Source organism: Macrobrachium rosenbergii, chromosome 4 (genome assembly GCF_040412425.1).
Source record: "Macrobrachium rosenbergii isolate ZJJX-2024 chromosome 4, ASM4041242v1, whole genome shotgun sequence".
In the NCBI taxonomy this organism is placed as follows: domain Eukaryota; kingdom Metazoa; phylum Arthropoda; class Malacostraca; order Decapoda; family Palaemonidae; genus Macrobrachium; species Macrobrachium rosenbergii.
Window position 1 is genome coordinate 79,346,017 of NC_089744.1, and position 19,320 is coordinate 79,365,336.

Below are 19,320 nucleotides of genomic sequence, written 5' to 3' on the forward strand. Positions count from 1 at the left end.
CCTACCCCGATATCGGTGCGCGCATCTTTAAAAAACGCGGCTTCTTACGACCTCGAAGGCACAATCATTATCGCTGCATACTCTGCGAAGAAATGGTGGGAAAAGGCTCATCATTATATTGTCTGTCAGGTGAATAATGGAGAGATTTTCTAATTATTGCAGACGAAGACCTTTTAGCATAGGTTGCAGGAAATCGTTCTGCTGAAAACGTTCACCATTACTTGTCTCGTTGCGGGCAATGTGCGTCTCCTTTATCGATGATACTGAATTAATTGCTTGAGGCGTGTACGAATTAAGTTTATGAGAGAGAGAGAGAGAGAGAATTTTTAAGGGCTTCGTCTCTATTATTTAGTTTCACGCAGTTAAAATAGTCCCGAATAATCACTGTTAATGTGTTTTGTCTATGTACCTTTTTTTTTTATTTCGTTATTACAGATGCATCTTTTTTCTTTAATTTCTTAAACACTATGATTTAGGCAGAGTTCAGTTCCCTCACGTGACCTTGAATGATACTGATCAAGCTTAAAGGTTTATTGGAAAGGATGAAAGCTTGAATGAAAACCCGTTTGTGAAGGTTTTTCTGATCTCTTATGTGTCTTCGAAAGTTGCGTTCCCAAAGTCCTTATGCAAATCGGTTTCTTGTCACTTCGGTGATGATAATTTTAGGTGTTTCTGAATTTGGGTTGACTGTTTTAGAAGACGTATTTCCGAATTTATGTATACACACACACACATTTATATATATACACACACTAACTATATATATATATATATATATATATATATATATATATATATATATATATATATATATATATATATATATATATATATATATAACTCGTAGGCGTCAGGAAAGGCACTCAATACAGCTGATAGTTTTATTCCTAATGCCGACGTTTCACAACTACATTGTTGCATTTTCAAGGCTGAAAAACAGCGAGCTGACTCAATAATTAATCATAAAAACATTTATTACAACAACTGATTAAAAACACTACAGTATTGTCTCATTTAAAATGCTAATTCTTTTAAAAATATCAGAGGCACCATGACACTAAAAGAAAGACCTACCCAGACGGGGAGCTAAAACAAGACTATTGAAAGAAGGAGAAAAAATACAAATTAAAACACAAATAGATAAAGGGGAGAAAACAAGGCAACAATAAGGCAAATAGGACCATCAAGCAATAAACAGCTGAGTGGATGATGTTTGGTGTTCAAAAGATGGAACTGTTAATTTTATCATTATAGATTCTAAGGTTGTTAAGTCACTGTCTTTCTGTGTTTGTCCTATTATTCGAAAGTCTTTGTTGTCTATGATTGTTTTACATAATTTCGAATGATTCCTTATGATGGATTGTTCTGGGTTGGACAATCTACTCCCGGTTCGGAAGCTAACTCCTCTATGGGCGTCTATGCGTACCCTCAGCAGTCTTTTGGTACACCAGAAGAAGTCCCCTGGTTACACCTGGGGCAAGTATACTTTAAACGACGTTGGATGTAAACAACGGAACTCACTTTGTCCTTGAGCTTGAAAAAGGACCCGATGGTGAAGGATTTTTGAGGATTAATTTTAGGTTCAGTGCAGGCAGTTCTCTCTGAAATAGATTTAAACATTTTTTCCTAAAATTATCGTCATGTAGGTAAAGGGAACGTTGCAAACATTTTCATTTTTGTACCGTGTGTGGATGGTCGTGGGTTGTTTCATTTTTGATTTAAAACCTGTTTAAAGCCCTGAAAAGAGGGAAGTGAGGAAAACAGTTGTTTTGAGGCAGTTAGCTAAAGTGGTTACGATCTCTTCATGGAAGGTCATCCAGTTCGATGAGTGTGTAAAAGCCCTGTGGAGGAGAGTAGAAATGGAGTTTAATTTGAAATTAAAATAAAGCAACTATAAAAATTCGTACCCAAACCTGTGAAAGTATCTTTCCTATAAATTCCTGTATAAAAACCTTGTTCATTCGAGAGACTAGAACATCCAGGAGGTAATTTATTAAGAGATTCTTTCTCCAAAGTAAACTTTATGTTCGGGTGTTGAGTATTAAAGAAATTCTGACTTAAACATGGTTAGCCTGGATGTGGAAACCCTATTCACAAACGTCCTTGAGGGAGAGACCATCAGACATTATTCTAAATAAGTTGTTTTCTAGTGAGGATGTTTTATTTCATAATTTTAACAGGACGTTATTTAAACAGTTTTAGAATTGGCCGTGCTGGACACCGCCTTTATTTTTAATGACAAACTGTATAGACAGGTGGATGGGATGGCAATGGGTTCCCCCTTTAGGTCGGTTTTCGCCAATATCTTCATGAGCTCTCTGGAAGAGCAGGCGCTGGATATGTTGCCCTCTTTCTTTCCACCTTGTTTTACAAACGTTGCGTCGATGACACGTTCGCTTTGTTCAAACGTGATTTAATAATGATATACTCTTTTTAGACCATATTAATACTCAATACCCGAACATAAATTTACTCTGGAGAAAGAATCTAATAATAAATTACCGTTCTGGATGTTTCTAGTCTCTCAGAAATGAACAAGGTTTTTATACAGGAATTTATAGGAAAGATACTTTCACAGGTTTGGAGTACAATTTTTATAGTTGCTGTTATTTTTAATTTCAAATTAAACTCCATTTCTACTCTCCTCAAGGAGCCTTTACACACTCATCGAACTGGATGACCTTCCATGAAGAGATCGTAACCCTAGCTAACTACTTCAAAAACAACTGTTTTCCTCAAAGCTCTTTTTCAGGGCTTTAAACAGGCTTTTAAATCAAAAATGAAACAACCCACGACCATCCACACGGTACAAAAAAATGAAAATGTTTGCAACGTTCCCTTACCTACATGACGATAATTTTAGGAAAAAATGTTTAAATCTATTTCAGAGAGAACTGCCTGCACTGAACCTAAATTAATCCCCAAAATCCTTGTACCATCGGGTCCTTTTTTCAAGCTCAAGGACAAAAAGTCCGTTGTTTACATCCAACGTCGTTTACAAGTATACTTGCCCCAGGTGTAACCAGGGGACTTACGTTGGATGTACCAAAAGACTGCATAGACGCCCATAGAGGTTAGCTTCGAACCGGGAGTAGATTGTCAACCCAGAACAATCCATCATAAGGAATCATTCGAAATTATTAAAACAATCATAGACAACAAAGACTTTTTCGAATAATAGGACAAAAACAGAAAGACAGTGACTTAACAACCTTAGAATCTGTAATGATAAAATTAACAGTTCCATCTTTGAACACCCAAACATCATCCACTCAGCTGTTTATTGCTTGATGGTCCTATTTGCCTTATTGTTGCCTTGTTTTCTCCCTTTTATCTATTTGTGTTTTAATTTGTACTTTTCTCTCCTTCTTTCAATAGTCTTGTTTTAGCTCCCGTCTGGGTAGGTCTTTCTTTTAGTGTCATGGTGCCTCTGATATTTTAAAAAAATTAGCATTTTAAATGAGACAATACTGTAGTGTTTTTAATCAGTTGTTGTAATAAATGTTTTTATGATTAATTGAGTCAGCTCGCTGTTTTTTCAGCCTTGAAAATAAAATGTAGTTGTGAAAAGTCGGCATTAGGAATAAACTATCAGCTGTATTGAGTGCCTTTCCTGGACACCTACGAGTTATGATTTCGAAACTGGCAGCTCCGAAGAGCGAAGTAATATATATATGCAGAATATATATATATATATATATATATATATATATATATATATATATATATATATATATATTATATATATATATATATATATATATATATATATATATATATATATATATATATATATATATAAACTGATAGTTCGTTTTGTATCTGCGTAACACGTATAGTGTATTTTACTTTTTCAGCAGAAAACGGGCAGATTGCAACTTTTACTCAAGAAGAAGGCTGTTCCATCGGACTTTTTCTGTTGCTGGGTTACACGTTCTAATTGCCTTTTGGTCCTTTTTCCCGACATCGCCTGGAAAGAAGAGTCTACAGACGGCCCGTGTTTCTGTCTGGCTTCTAGACCATCTACGTGCTGATGGGCAGTGTTGGTATATTGAATGGACGCTTGAATCAGTGTTGTATAGGGAAGTCTGGCTGACTTGATCAAAAAGTTTTGTATACCTATAGTAAGTGCTCTGTACATATGTGTATGTATATATATATATATATATATATATATATATATATATATATATATATATATATATATATATATATATAGAGAGAGAGAGAGAGAGAGAGATATATATATATATATATATAGAGGCAAATGCCACGAAGGGAGAAAGGGAATCAACGGAGTGGTTGCTAGGCCTTTGGAATCACGGTCCTTTACTTAGCTAAGTAAAGGACCGTGAGTCAAAAAGCCTAGCAACTACTCCGTTGTTTCACTCTTCCTTCTTAGCATTTGCCATTATTTATACATTCTTCATGTTCCATGTCTTCGTGATTTGGTTAAACATTTACACGCACACACACACACACACACATATATATATATAATATATATATATATATATATATATATATATATATATATATATATATATATATATATATATATATATATATATATATAATTATTACCACTTTTGTACGTGATTCATTTATCACACATTACCACAGGTGAAAAATAAGAGACGGGGTGTAGGTCCTGACCGGTTTCGACTCTATCTCCAAGCCATTGACGAAGGACTGATACAGAGTATAAGAAGTCTCTTATTTTTTTTTCACCTGTAGTAATGTGTGATATATATATATATATATATATATATATATATATATATATATATATATATATATATATATATATATATATATATAAAGATAGCTGTTATTTAAGGTCGTTAGTGCATAGCAATCTTTCAATGTGTGACTTTTAAGGGTCGTTTTTCTGCAGGTCATGACTTTCCAGACAATTTCTTGTGATTGTAAATTGTATTTGAGTCCAGATGTTAAGTAATTAATGAATAAATTTCTCTCTCTCTCTCTCTCTCTCTCTCTCTCTCTCTCTCTCTCTCTCTCTCTCTCTCTCTCTCTCTCACACTTACATGAACAAACTTTCATTCATGTGGCTTTATTCTCTATGAGGACTTTTAATTTTTTTTCATAGTAACGCAATCATATGTACGTTTCCGCAAATGTTTATTTACAGAACGTAACGAGGAACAAAACATCTCTTCAGTATGTTGTTCCGTAACTTTTCCTTTGCAACGTTGTCACCTCAGACCCCAACGGTTGGTTTTTAATCCTCCTTATGCTGAATTATTATCGTAAATTGTTGATTCCGTCTGGTCAAACGAGCAAGGATACATACACAGTTTCGCGGGCAGACAGTTTTCTTATATATGGAGTCTTAAAATGAACTTCGGAATAAGCTGCCTGATGTATTTATAGCGGATAAGACCATGGATAAGACAGCCAGGTAGAGAGGCCTCCATTCACCCTCTACAGAACTGTCTGTGATTTATTGCCTGATTCGTAATCGCGGTAGAGGTTCGATGACAGCTTTGCGTTCCTTTGAATTCATCCAGGAACGAGTTATTTGGCTGTTTTGATTTAGAATTTGTGCACGAGATGAAATGTTAGTAGCAAAATTGATTAAAATGTATACGTAATGATTAGTATCTGTTTGTTTACTTTATTTATTTATTTATTTATTAGTTTCCTGTAATGCTTAGCGTCTATAGATAAACGTGAACACTTGTATGTTCGCACACGCATGCGCTCTGCATTCCTTATGAAAGATCGGGCTGTTACGGTAACACGTAATGAAAAATGGTTTTATCTATCGTTAGTCGGATTGTCGAATGTATCTGGATGTTCCTCTCTCTCTCTCTCTCTCTCTCTCTCTCTCTCTTTGTGAGCGCATGTGAACGTCTGTTTGTGTGTGATATGTCATTAAAGAGAAATGTATTAATATTTCACATAATTACCTGACCACAGCTATCGAAGTTTGCAACCGAACGAAAGAGGAAATATGAAGAAGTTGTTTGGAAGAGAATATTATTGTTTCAAGAGGAAGGTAATTAGAATAATATTATGGTTTTTGACAATGCATCTGTACTGTGGCTGGTAAATGAATTGATGAATTAAGATTTCAAAGGTGTCACGACTGCAAACATTGACGCTGAACTGTTCTTTGATAATGCTGAGCATGTCAGTCAGTCAGTCACAGAATAATATTACCTTACTTTTCATGCTTAATACTGTTTCAGCTCTCCTTAGTGTGCTTTCCATATTCTGACTTTCGTTCAGTAAGTAATTCGGTCGTCATCTTGAGATTATTAATTAATCCATTATATATATCTAACTTATAAGGCGTGATGCTTTTCAAGCCGAATACTGTTGTATCTCCTTAGTCTGCCTTTCACATTTTCACTTTCGTTCGATGATTAATTTGGTAATCGTCTTGAGATTATCAACTAATTCTATTATATATATATATATATATATATATATATATATATATATATATATATATATATATATATATATATATATATATATATATATATATATATATATATATATATATATATATATATAACTTATTTAGCGTGATGCAAATGCACTAGCGCAGTCATACGCACAACAGAGAGAGAGAGAGAGAGAGAGAGAGAGGGAGAGCCTGACTGTTTATACCTGATACTCAATCGATTCACTTCTCACCTTCCATCACTGCAGAGTACATCATTAGTATGCGCGGCCCCAAGACCGACGTATACCTGTGTTATGGTTGCGACAATAGACTCTCTCGCGGGTCTCTTGGGCATTGGACTGGAACCGCCCTTTGGGCATTGTCCGACGCTGGCAGGGGTGAACACAATATGGTAATGGGCATGCTGAGGCATGCGTGCGTGTTTATTTGTTTTAATGGAAGTGAACTATGGTATATTGTCGTTAAGAAGAATTAGATTTTTTTAAGGTGTATCTATGGGAACAGTTATGGAATTATTTAGTAGGTAACAGTATATGTCTGTGTATGGGGAAGTATGCAAATTTAAAAAGAACGTGATAATGTGAGTATAAAACGAGGAAAATGGAAAGAAATAACTTGAACATGGCTTGGTCATGACATTATAAATGAATTCGTATAAGTAACCTGTAGTAAAACATTATTTCTCTATTCTTAAAACTCACGGAAGTCTTTGTTTTTCCTTTGATATAACGTGTAGAAAATAACTCCAAACGATCGTCTATGATTTTCTGTTTTTGGAGAAAATTTCTTTTCATTTTCCCCATTCATCGTTCCTTTGAACGATTCAAGTTCAGTGATAAGAATCGCAACTGCCAAACGATTGTGTAATATTTTCTCGTTCATTTCCTCCATGTTTTCTCTCTCCCTCTTGTCATGTGCTTCATGAGCAATATGGAACTGGAATCCCGCCATTCCAGTCCCGTAACCGAATTAACAAATTTCATTTTTTCTCCGTTGCCCTGTCTGTTTTCCCTTCCTCTCTCTCTCTCTCTCTCTCTCTCTCTCTCTCTCTCTCTCTCTCTCTCTCTCTCTCTCTCTCTCTCTCTCAGCACACATTTCGTTTTGTTTTCGTAAATTCCTTTAGCGTTGAACCCGTCCCTCTTCATATTTATTCCTATTCTGTGCAATTCCTCTTTCTGCTATTGGTTTTATGCTGTTGTTCTTTCCAGCAGAGCCGATTCACGTTTTCAGATCCAGAGGCATTGCAATTCTTATGAACGAAGACAGTATTAAGTTGAAATTTTATCATGACTTAAGGAGTTGAGATTCTTTAAACTGCTTCCTTCTTAATAATCGTCGTTTTATGAATGGACGAGTATAACCAAAGTGCCGTTGTACCAAATACTTAAGTTGTGGGACCGACCTCTTTATCCCCCCAATATAATCGAAGTGGATATTGCGAGGTAGTAAACTATAATAAAGAAAGGCAGTGTACCATATTCTCTGACACGGTCGGACTAAATAGTAAGCTATCTGTGCTATTACCAATTTACGTCTCTGGTTGTTTATCTCTAATGCCTCTGAATTGGGACCTTTAGATCCGTAATTATCCCCTTGGAGAGATGATGGATGCAACCCATCCCCTGGGCCGGCTGCTCGCTTTATATTAAATTGAACGCCGGGAGTACGTGGAAGCCAAACCATACACAGAGGAATGGCCTTTTCATTCCGCTCTTTTAATTCTTCACCAAACGAGTCACTGGTTCTTGATTAAGCGTCTTTACTTAATTACAGGAACGGCGAACCGTAAGCTTATATAGCAACGGAAAAGGCAATTAGTAGCGGGCAAGTTTATTGCTGCTTCTAACTAATTAACTTTGTTATATCATTTAGGTCTGAATGGATGTTAATAGGGGTAAATAACCGGTCAGGGTACTTAATGCAACCATACATGTCACTCCAAAGAAAGGCCTCTTGTCTTCTTCAGAGGGAGGTAGATAAGCCAGTGACGTATCTCCAAATATATGGGTCGTTTGCAAAATTAATCTGATTCGTGGTTTTAGAAACAAGTAAAAAATGCGCCGAAGTTTCTTCAGCGCAGTCGAGTTTTCTGTTCAGCGTATAATCAAGGCCACCAAAAACAGATCTATCTTTCGGTGGTCTTGGTATAATGCTGTATGAGCCGCGGCCCATGAAACTTTAACCACGGCCCGGTGATGGCCTATCCTATATCGTTGCCAGAAGCACGATTATGGATAACTTCAACCTTGAATAAAATAAAAACTACTGAGGCTAGAGGGCTGCAATTTGGTATGTCTGATGATTGAAGGGTGGATGATCTACATACCAATTTGCAACCCTCTAGCCTCAGTAGTTTTTAAGATCTGAGGACGGACAGAAAAAGTGCGGGCAGAATAAAGTGCGGACGGACAGACAAAGCCGGTACAATAACCAAAAATTACTGTTGTAGTAGAAAATTCTTTTGCATGTAATTAAGCCCAGAGGAAAATTTCAAGTCCCGAGTTTCTGCTCAATAATCGAACTCTTGTCACCTGATAGTTCATTGTTATTAATGAAATATGAAAGTCTTTAGGAAGAATGCGTAAGGTACTCCGTACAGCTAATTTGTCTAAACTCTAGGGGGTGCTTAGGGAACCCAGGGACACCTGTTAACAATATTTTGAGAAATAATTATTAATATTTTTTAAAAAGCTTTATAGAGATGACAAAATCAGGAATGCCTGAAAAGGCGCTAGCAACGGTTTAGAAAATGATGAAAAAATTGACCAAAAAAAAAAGTTAAGAAAGTCCGCCGTGTAATATGAAATTACTGTAAAAAAAACCTTAGAAAAAATTAGAAATTGTTTACTTTAGTCGAAGAAAATACCCCAATCCATCACTTACAGTTGTAATAAACGTCTGCAACCAGTATACCTGTAGATTAAATCGCAATTTATGGCAGTTTCTCCTCCAAAATGAGATCGCAATCGCTTATGCGGTATCACCAAAGGGTATCGTACCTTTGGATTCATGGTTTGCTTAATTTTCTTCTTCCGAAGATGGATGGAGAAAGATCTGGCTTGATTTAGTGGCGAATAATTACACAGCGTGACGCGCGGTATATCATTTGATTTATCGATGATTGGATTGCTACTCGATTCCGTGTAATTGCCGGCGGAAGAGAGGCCGAGACGTTGCCGCCGCATGAGGGCTTTGGTGAGGGATCTGCCACTTTCAGGGGGGTTGTGGGGGGTGGTAGAGAGAGAGGGAGAGGGAGGGAGATAGAGAGAGTCCTCCATAACAACCCGTAGATCTACAGACGGCAGTGTGAATAAACGTACATAAAAATAAAATGACAGAGTCCTTCGCTCACGCACACACACAAACACACCATCAAATGGGAAAAAAATAAAACAAGTTAAAAATGCGCCGAAGTTTCTACGGGACAATCGAGTTTTCTGTATGAGCCGCGGCCAAGAAGTTTTCAGCCACGGCCCGGTGGTGGCCTGTCCTTTAGCGTTGCCAGACGCACGATTATGGCTGACTTTAACCTTAACTAAAATAAAAACTACTGATGATTGGAGGGTTGATGATCAACATACCAATTTGCAGCCCTCTAGCCTCAATAGTTTTTAAGAGCTGAGGGCGGACCGAGAATGTGCGGACAGAAAAATGCGGACGGACAGAAGAGATAGCAGACTTTGTTGCATATTGGAATCTTATGAACCTGTTTGTGCGTACTATGTAATAAGTGATAATTTATGGGTTGTTCTGTATTATGTACCCACAATGAAAATGTATTTTTCAAATAGCTCTTTCCTATCTACACATTTATTCCCGAACATCAGACTATAGATTCTCATTGATGTATAAATTTTGTATTAAGGGAACGTGATCTGTACGCAGTACCGACGCAATTGGGCCCGTATTATGACTTTGTGTGCGCAAAATGGCTATAATGGAAATACAGTTAACAAATATTGCTGAAACCGAAGTTTTTCATCATATTCATACCTCACTTGTTGGCTGTGTGGTTAAAATGCGCGTCACTGTAGTCCTGAGTTCTTGTCTTCCGTGGTTCGAGTCCACGAGACGACGAACTTATTATAAAAAAAAATCCCCTTCGGTAACATATATGAAAATATGTTATTTCCGAGGTAGAGCGAATTGGACATTAAAGGACGTTTGTAGCTTAATGCTTGTACAGTATATGAATCACGGTGATCTGATAAAATTCATGCATAATGGAATAATACCACTTAATATGAGTAAAGCGTATGTATATGTAGAGCAAATAAACTACGATAGACATACAAGTTGGAGGAGAGCCCAAAGAGAGAGTACAGAGTTCAGAATGAAAGCGAGTTATTAAGATTTATTTCCTCAAAAACAAATAAATGTTAACAAATTATAAACTTACCAATGCTTCTAGCAGTTATATTTCTAACCGCAGGTTAATCCTGACCAGTTTCTATGAAGACAAATACGTATCTAGGAGATTTAATCTTTACTATCATATAATTTCGATAGGAAAGCTGACATTTCCTTAATCTTTACTATCATGTAATTTCGATAGGAAAGCTTACATTTCCTTAATCTTTACTGTCATATAATTTCGATAGGAAAGCTTACATTTCCTTAATCTTTACTATCATATAATTTCGATAGTAAAGATTACATTTCCTTAATCTTTACTGTCATATAATTTCGATAGTAAAGATTAAATTTCCTTAATCTTTACTATCATATAATATCGATAGTAAAGATTAAATTTGCTAGACACGTATTTGTCTTCATAGAAACTGATCAAGATTAACCTGTGATTAGATATATAATTGCTGGAAGCATTTGTAAGTTTATAATCTGTTTTTGAGGAAATAAACCTTATCCTAACTTGCATGGTCGGCTGTTCTGTTCTGGATGAATATTTTCATCTCGTCAGAATTTCAGCCGGCATTTACCCAACTCTCATTCCTACCCACCTAGATCCTCTTCTCATTCGTAGTCAGCTGGGCATGTTCTTCCTTCTCTACAGGCTGTATTTCAGACTTCGATCTATAGTGTCGACAGCCTGAATCACCTGCTTCCTCAGGCGGCTGTGTGACCTTCTTTACTTTCTCGAGGTTTCGAGTCCTCGGATTGACGGCTTCTTCCCATCACCTCCAGACTTTGATCTCTCATCCCTGTTCCTGCTTCTTATTCCCATGGCTTTACAGTCTCTGCGTTACCTGTCCGTTCTACAGCATTATCTGATTCTCTTGTGGTGTGAGCTTTCATTGAGCTGTCTTATTGTAACGAGGGGATCATCATTGGTCGGTCAGTTTGTGTGATTCAGAGTTCTGGTAAAGCATTTTTGATTTTGGCGGTGCAGATAAAATACAAGCTTTGAGTGTTCATATATATATACATATATATGTGTATATATGTTTATATATGTATATACATACATACATACTTACATACATGCATATACATACACACACACCCACAAAACAGTTTTACCTGATATTAAGTCATACTTGCCATGGACTTCCATTTTACTTTGATCACGCTTATCACTGCAAGCCTGTATCCGAATATAGTGAAGGCTTATTCGTTTATTTCCCGCTGTGACTCGGATGTAGGGTTGTAGTGATATGCGTATACAAGCTATGTCAGGAAGCCGAGAAATCAAGAGGCCATTGGGACTATGAAAAAATACATATACGCGTATATACGCACACAACATACTCGTACACACATATATATGTGTGTTTTTGTGTGTAAGTGTGTGTGTATGTTTGTATATAATACATGAATATATATGTGTTCATATATTATAGAAATACGTTATAAAATTTTTTTATATATATTCAATAACTTAGTTCAAGTTTAATCGAAGAGTTTGATAGATAAAAATATCTCAGGTAGCACAAAGAAACATGGAACGCGGGAAACAGTGGAGAGAACAACACTCCTGAATGTTATAGAGTTTGAGTACCATTTGTACAGAATAACAGAAGAACACAGGAGCAGACGAACAAAAGGAACAAAGAAATTCCCCTCCCCCCAACGAAATCTAATAATAACCAGAGAGTGGAGGAGAATCAGTATGCAGGTGTGGAATCTGAGGCAATTTGGTCCCCGCTTCGTGTATATGAGACTAATATATTGGGTCTAGAACTGTTAATTGTCAGCGTGACCGTCGATTGAGAGATTAAAGTAATGGCGCGGAAACGGTACCCACTTGTATCGCGTCATTCGGCTGTAAGTCTTATGTTTGTAATTTAAAAACATATTTAGATGAATAGTAAAAACTGTAATGTCGTGAATACACTTTAATTACTAATTTTATTTATGTAAATATTATGATGTATATACAATATTACAAATTGTAAGAATTGAAAATGTATATTTTCCTGATAAAAGGCAAAAAAAAAAAAAAAAAAGTCTTATCAAGAACCTATGCTAAAGACGGCGATGAATTTCGTAGATATATGAAGGCATATGGAAGGGGAAGTTTGTTGAGGTACTTCAAAGGGAAGTTAGTTTCTTTGGTATTTCGGAGCTGGGACGACAGAAACAGTTGTGGCACGCACTAAATTTTTTGGACAGGTAATTCTTAAACTGTCTATTGACGTCTATAAATTTGTTTTCTTGTCTGTTACGAAAGGTTTGGTCGGGATTAGTACTTAGATATTGAGCAGTGGTCGCAGGTCGAATTCCATAAATGCATTCCTTAACAACATTCTTAAATTAATGAGTTCTTAGCCAGTTTAATAAACTGGATTTCCAAGTGTATTCTGTAGAGACGGAAAGTCGTTACCTAGGGACGCTATATACCTGCCAGAATCTAGTACCGAGGCACCTTCAGTCTGCTTACCTTTATAATGACCACTGGCCCAGGCTAGGCGACGGCATTTGGTAACGCCGAGTTCATCCCTCGTAAACTGTCATTATTATTTAAATTATTTTGGCCATTGATTCTGTTGACTAACCAGTTTTATTCATATTTTACGTCAAGTCTTATCATTTCCTCCAGCATGTCTCTCAGTTATTAATTAGGAGGAATAAAAATATCTACTGTCATTTCCTCCCTCTTAAAGAGATTCTGAAGTTCTTCATTGGATGGGTCGATATCGTGCTCGGCTAGCACTCTCCTAGGCCCGCGTTCGATTCTCCGACCGACCAATGAAGAATTAGAGGAATTTATTTCTGGTGATAGAAATTAATTTCTCGGTATAATGTGGTTCGGATTCCACAATAAGCTGTAGGTCCCGTTGCTAGGTAACCAATTGGTTCTTAGCCACGTAAAATAAGTCTAATCCTTCGGGCCAGCCCTAGGAGAGCTGTTAATCAGCTCAGTGGTCTGGTTAAACTAAGGTATACTTAACTTTTTAAAGAGATTCTGAACAGTTTTGATGAGTGAAGGAACAGTTATTTTGTTGCAAACCAGTGATATGAAATGCAGCCATTTGCTGTTTTTGTAGTTATTCTTGATTAATTAGTTTGAGTTTTCTGAAAAAGAAAACTATTGTGCCGGCTTTGTCTGTCTGTGCTTTTCTCTGTCCTCACTTTTTCTGTCGGCCCTCAGATCTTACTGAGGCTAGAGGGCTGCAAATTGGTATGTTGATCATCCACCCTCCAGTCATCAAACATACCAAAGTGCAGCCCTCTAGCCTCAGTAGTTTTTATTTTATTTAAGGTTAAAGTTAGCTATAATCGTGCTTCTGGCAACGATATATGATAGGCCACCACCGGGCCGTGGTTAAAGTTTCGTGGGCCGCTGCTCATACAGCATTATATCGAGACCACCGAAAGATAGATCTGTTTTCGGTGGCCTTGATTATACGATGTACAGAAAACTCGATTGCGCTGAAGAAACTTCGGCGCATTTTTTACTTGTTTATTTTTTGGGGTATGGTGAGTTCATGGAATTCAAAGGTAAAGTTACTCAGTAATAATCCTGTTTATTCAGGACTTTGTAAATGAAAATGTTAATGAGAGTGATAGCGATGGTAATAATAATAATAATAATAATAATAATAATAATAATAATAATAATAATAATAATAATGACTGTGATACTTGGCACAGTCACGGCAATAAAAACTCTTTGTATCCACAGTCCCACGCAGACACGCACGTACACACACACAGACACATACATACACACCCAAATTATATTTACTTTTCAAATGAAATCCAAAATGATCTGATTATCATTATGATTATGCAGCGAAATTAGAATTTACATTCACGATCAAAAGCCGAAAAATATTATATTCGCATTTGTTATGCAAATTCCAGCATTCAATGGAAGGATTAAAGTTTGTATTTGCACATACACCGCATTTCCCCAGTCCCTATTAAAAAGATAAACAGGCGAAAAAGATAGAGAGAGAGAGAGAGAGAAAAATTCGATTAAAGGGAAATTCTATTAATTTATTCACATTCTTGCTTTAGTTATTTCATCGTTAGGTACCAGATTTACTAAATACATCTGCGAACTATTTAGTTAAAAGAGTAAAGGGTACTTGTCCGTTAGGAAAATGTAGTTTTTTAAATTTTTTGATCATTAAAATTCTATAACTATAAACATTTGCATAGATTAAACATAAATAGAATTAATGCATTAGGACTTTAAAAAAAATTATGGTTCCAGGTGCTGAAAATTTTAGAGCATTCATTGACTGTTATATACTTGTGTATTAAAGTTAATTGCCTTGAATTAAAAAAAAAATCTATACTCACCACTATAGCTTTAATACCTTTTTTTTTGCCTATTATTCTTGTCTCTGATGAAATTAAATGCAGCATTATGAATAGACAGAATCTCGTGAGTTCTAGAATATTATGTCGAGTGTTTTATTTCTGAGCAATGTTTTTCAAATGATTGGATACTTGTGCTACTCACATTTCTATTCTTGTTCTTTTTAGTTTTCTGTAAAAGAAAACTATTGTGCCGGCTTTGTCTGCCCGTCCTCATTTTTTTCGTCCGCACTTTTTCTGTCCGCCCTCAGATTTTAAAAACTACTGAGGCTAGAGCGCTGCAAATTGGTATGTTGATCATCCACCCTCCAATCGTCAAACATACCAAATTACAGCCCTCTATCCTCAATATTTTTTAAATTTTATTTAAGGTTAAAGTTAGCCACAATCGTGGTTCTGGCAACGATATAGGATAGGCCACCACCGGGTGGTTAAACTTTCATTGGCCGCGGCTCAAACCGAGACCAACGAGAGATAGATCTATTTTCGGTGGCCTTGATTATACGCTGTAGCGGCTGTACAGAAAACTCGATTGCGCCGAAGAAACTTCGGCGCGGCGCATGTTTTTACGTGTTACTAATTTTTTTTTAGTCATTAGGTAAATGCTTTTTGCAGAAATGGAGCAGTGAAACGACTTATTTCTGATCAAGTGTACAGCAAGTACGAAGTCATTCTGTGTGTGAAATGATTAACTTCAAAATTCTAGAAAGTGAGGTTTTGTATAAAAGAAAAATCAGTTAATATCCCTTGAAACTATAGGTTGTGAGCTAAACTATTAAATCGTCCTAGAATGGGGAGCAAAATATACATTATCTTTTATGCTTGTATATTTTTTCATTTAACTCATAGAACAAATGACTAAGAATCTACTGCAGGCATTCTCTACTTTTTCGTTACATTATCTCAATTGCATGTTATTGTAATAACTTTGAAGTCTGCGTTCTGTTGGGTTTTATAGCTTGTGGGACGTGTTTGTGTTTAATTGTTGTGCTCCCACATATTTTGCTGATATATTTCTCCATCACCCTCGTTTTCAATCAGTTGCTCTTGTCCAGGCGATTTATGTTGTTTTCTGACAACTCTTGTTATGTTTACAAAGGCAAACGTGCTTTCACTGTTGAATTTTAATTTGTCCAATCCTGAATTTGACGTAAAGCTAGGCATATGCATTAAAATGGCTTTTGTAATTCATTTCAAACATTCATCTTAAAAATTCAGCTCATTGTCGGTTATATATAAATTTTAGTCTTCATTCAAAAATAGTTGTAACGGAGTTTTAGTTTAACCCTGTAATATTTTTTCATTAAAGTTCTCCTATCATTTAATAGAATAAGTCATTATATGCAAATTGCTGTGAGTAATAATTTTCCTTAAGGTAGTGGAGCCTTACCCTGCCTTTAAAAAATGAATGTCAAAAATATACCTTAAGTGGAGACAGTATTATGCTGTTTAGATGTTTAGAGGTAAAGAAAAGTTTGTTCATTCACGTGTTTATTTCTTAAATCTTAAAGTTTTAAATAGACTTAACTAACCTCACACAGTTTTATACACCTAAATGTATAGATGTCCCTTCACTCTTTTATATAAAAACGTACCCATACACTTGCTTATATATCCACATAGGTACATAAATACAAAGATATGTTAAGATTTGAATTGAATTGAATTGAATATAGAATTTAGGCCAAAGGCCAAGCACTGGGACCTATGAGGTCATTCAGCGCTAAAACGGAAATTGACAGTAAAAGGTTTGAAAGCTGTGACAGAGGAAAACCTCACGGTTGCACTGTGAATCAATTGTTACGAGAGGGTGGAAAGTAAGATGGAAGAAAGAGAATATGAAAGGAGGTACAGTAAAAGAAACGAAAGGGGTTGCAGCTAGAGGTCGAAAGCATGTTGCAAAGAACCTTAAGTAATGCCTACAGTGCACCGCACAAGGTGCACTGACGGCGCTACCCACCTCTCCTGCGGCGTTGTTAAGATTTGTCAGTAGTTTGCTCTCTGAAGTCATAATGATGACAGAATTTATGACTGTTGGGGTTAATAAAGTATCGTCCGGGAACAGGAAGAAGAAGAAGAAGAAGAAGAAGAAGAAGAAGAAGAAGAAGAAGAAGAAGAAACGAAGGAACGGCGCGATCCGCAGTGAAAAATGTGTTCTCATTATTTTTAATCACTGATGATCTTTAATAATACGTCTGAAGGTATACATCACCGGTTACATTAGGCGATGATTTTAATTAGTCTCTGATAATGCTCTTTTGGCAAGAGGATTTATATATCGGCTGGGGACTGTGGAATGACGTAAGAGACTCTCCTCAGATTAAATCTGTACTTAGCTTAAGATGTTCTCTGTAGGTTATATCGTTATTGTGAGGCATTCAAAACGTATACTCGCATGTAATATGTAATAAGCCGATGCTATTTGTTTATTGCATCTTTGGGATTTAATACTTACAATTTTGTTATTATAGCTTGGAGATCCCTTCTATATATTTTGATATATAAGAGATATAAGTGGTCAAGATTTATGGCTTGCGTGCACTGACCGAAAAAATCCTTTCGCGTTTGCTTTTTTTAGAAGTTGGCAAGAATATATATATATATATATATATATATATATATATATATATATATATATATATATATATATATATATATATTTACATTTAATATATTTATATATAAATACAGTATATATATATATATATATATATATATATATATATATATATATATATATATATATATATATATATATATATATATATATATATATATATATACCCACACCACTGTCTTTTCAGAGTCTCTATTTGGTCATTTACAGAGCCTGAATAAACCCTAAGAGTTTTTTTTTTAATTATGAAGCCAAATTACTGGGTCACTTGCACCGGGGAAAAAGCGCGCATACGATTGACATATCTCCTGCTCCATGAATCAAGTGTGTCAGAGAATACCTTTTAAAGATCAGCTGGAAAATGTTTGCACACAGCCTCAGGGTAAAGGACGATGCCGCTTTAGGTATGAAGATGATGGTGGTGGTGCCTACCCGATGCTTTACCTGCGCTCCAAAAGCAAATAATTGACAGTTCGGCAAAGCAGGTGTCCAATAAACTTAAGTGATGCTTACCCGCACTCTCTCTCTCTCTACCTCCCCCCTCATCCAGGGTCAATGATGTTAGCCAAGATATAGCAGCCACTAATATCCAGTAAGTATATCTCTCTTTTAGTCTGACTCTTAGTAGGACGGTGATGACCATGATTATGGAAATTTAGGCGACGAACAAGTTTTCGCTAAAGAGGAAATTGCTCCCCTGATCGAGACGAGAATTTGCCCTCGATGCTATGCAGCTAATTAGGTTGAGATTTATATCTCCAGCTTAAAAACTCATGATTTACTCTCTCTCTCTCTCTCTCTCTCTCTCTCTCTCTCTCTCTCTCTCTCTCTCTCTCTCTCTCTGTAATAAATGAAGGTTATCTGGTATTATGCCGATTAATTTACTTTGATTTTCGAATTTTGTACTCCATTACGTTAGGTGATTTTGTTTAGTGAATTTATTATATGTTCTGTTCTTTTGTGTTACGTATTATAGATAAGATAAGATTAGAAATAAGATGTGAATACCTGAATTCAAAATATATTTCTTTGTTGGCATAACATCTGTTGTGTTTTCACCAGTAAGCCTTCTACCTCATTTTTAGTTTTCTGTAAAATAAAACTATTGTGCCGGCATTGTCTGTCCGTCCGCACTTTATTCTGTTCGCACTTTTTCTGTTCGTCCTCAGGTCTTAAAAACTACTGAGGCTAGAGGCCTACAAATTGGTATTTTGATCATCCACCCTCCAGTCATAAAACATACCAAATTGCAGCGCTCTAGCCTCAGTAGCTTTTATTTTATTTAAGGTTAAATTTGCCACAATTGTGCTTCTGGCAACGATATAGGATAGGCCACCACCAGGCTCATACAGCATTATACCGAGACCACCGAAAGATCGACCTATTTTCGGTGGCCTTGATTATAGGCTGTAGCGGCTGTACAGAAAACTCGATTGGGCCGAAGAAACTTCGGCGCATGTTTTACTTGTTTCTTTTTCAAAACTCCGTCATATAGATTCTTAATATTCTTAATTTTCTCAACTTTGAAGTAAGT